Source organism: Anopheles stephensi, unplaced genomic scaffold (assembly GCF_013141755.1).
Source record: "Anopheles stephensi strain Indian unplaced genomic scaffold, UCI_ANSTEP_V1.0 ucontig154, whole genome shotgun sequence".
Taxonomy (NCBI): domain Eukaryota; kingdom Metazoa; phylum Arthropoda; class Insecta; order Diptera; family Culicidae; genus Anopheles; species Anopheles stephensi.
Genome location: NW_023405074.1, coordinates 32,501 through 35,000, shown reverse-complemented (window position 1 = coordinate 35,000; position 2,500 = coordinate 32,501).

Sequence of the window (2,500 nt, the reverse complement as noted above, 5' to 3'; positions counted from 1 at the left end):
ACCAAGGATGCCGATATGCGAAAAAGTGTCAAAAAATCACTTGAAAGTCGCTATGGCTCATTAAATAGAGCTTGTAAAGACCTTTCTAAAACACCTTGGTTGACCCCTGTCCGATAAGTAGTTTTCGAGATATTCGAGAAAATGTGATTTTTTGGGACTTAGAAAATTTTTGACCCGTACCCTAAGAAAAAGTGATTTTTTCATAGGACAATTTTTTCTTCGCAAATACTGTTTGGTTTCACTTTTCATTATTAGAAACGCGTTCCGAAGCCATTTTCATCAAAATCTCGTGAAAAAAAAATTTCACCCCCGGACCAAAAGTTGGCCGTTCGGTGCCCTATGGCCTATGGCCAGTATGGGAACCAAGGATGCCGATATGCGAAAAAGTGTCAAAAAATCACTTGAAAGTCGCTATGGCTCATTAAATAGAGCTTGTAAAGACCTTTCTAAAACACCTTGGTTGACCCCTGTCCGATACGTAGTTTTCGAGATATTCGAGAAAATGTGATTTTTTGGGACTTAGAAAATTTTTGACCCGTACCCTAAGAAAAAGTGATTTTTTCATAGGACAATTTTTTCTTCGCAAATACTGTTTGGTTTCACTTTTCATTATTAGAAACGCGTTCCGAAGCCATTTTCATCAAAATCTCGTGAAAAAAAAATTTCACCCCCGGACCAAAAGTTGGCCGTTCGGTGCCCTATGGCCTATGGCCAGTATGGGAACCAAGGATGCCGATATGCGAAAAAGTGTCAAAAAATCACTTGAAAGTCGCTATGGCTCATTAAATAGAGCTTGTAAAGACCTTTCTAAAACACCTTGGTTGACCCCTGTCCGATAAGTAGTTTTCGAGATATTCGAGAATAATGTGATTTTTTGGGACTTAGAAAATTTTTGACCCGTACCCTAAGAAAAAGTGATTTTTTCATAGGACAATTTTTTCTTCGCAAATACTGTTTGGTTTCACTTTTCATTATTAGAAACGCGTTCCGAAGCCATTTTCATCAAAATCTCGTGAAAAAAAAATTTCACCCCCGGACCAAAAGTTGGCCGTTCGGTGCCCTATGGCCTATGGCCAGTATGGGAACCAAGGATGCCGATATGCGAAAAAGTGTCAAAAAATCACTTGAAAGTCGCTATGGCTCATTAAATAGAGCTTGTAAAGACCTTTCTAAAACACCTTGGTTGACCCCTGTCCGATACGTAGTTTTCGAGATATTCGAGAATATGTGATTTTTTGGGACTTAGAAAATTTTCGACCATGACATATATGAAAAGTGAATTTTTCATAGGACCAAAAAGTTTGTCCAAATAGGGTTTTGGTTCACTTTTTATGGTCAGATAAGTGATCCGATGCTATTTTCATGATCATTAGAGGGATTTCACGCTGTGACCAAAAATTTTCATACTTCATACTTGTCCCCGTGCCGTATATGGGAGGACCGGGGGAACATGTCTTCGTAAGTCGTGATGTTCAGTGACGGATTTCTGGGACTTAGAAAAAAAATGTGCTCTCAGGCACATTATATGTTTCATACACACATGATTTTCATTCTTCATACTTGTCCCCGTGCCGTATATGGGAGGACCGGGGGAACATGTCTTCGTAAGTCGTGATGTTCAGTGACGGATTTCTGGGACTTAGAAAAAAAATGTGCTCTCAGGCACATTATATGTTCCATACACACATGATTTTCATTCTTCATACTTGTCCCCGTGCCGTATATGGGAGGACCGGGGGAACATGTCTTCGTAAGTCGTGATGTTCAGTGACGGATTTCTGGGACTTAGAAAAAAAATGTGCTCTCAGGCACATTATATGTTCCATACACACATGATTTTCATTCTTCATACTTGTCCCGGTGCCGTATATGGGAGGACCGGGGGAACATGTCTTCGTAAGTCGTGATGTTCAGTGACGGATTTCTGGGACTTAGAAAAAAAATGTGCTCTCAGGCACATTATATGTTCCATACACACATGATTTTCATTGTTCATACTTGTCCCGGTGCCGTATATGGGAGGACCGGGGGAACATGTCTTCGTAAGTCGTGATGTTCAGTGACGGATTTCTGGGACTTAGAAAAAAAATGTGCTCTCAGGCACATTATATGTTCCATACACACATGATTTTCATTCTTCATACTTGTCCCCGTGCCGTATATGGGAGGACCGGGGGAAGATGTGTTTGTAAGTCGTGATGTTCAGTGACGGATTTCTGGGACTTAGAAAAATAAATGTACCCTTAGGCACATTATTTGTATCAATAATTGTATCCCCAGCCTTTCATGGGGAACTTTTCCGTATTCCCGGACTTGTACATTTTTCGGGTTCCACCTCCCGACAATGTATCTCTACTGTGCATTACGTACCTTATAACGCACGGCACCCATTGGGTGACTCCACTTAACCATCTTTCGATAATGCCCGTGTTGCAGATATAATCCCAACACCTACCAGGCTTTATATGTACATCGAACGTTACATACGATGCACCCCGTA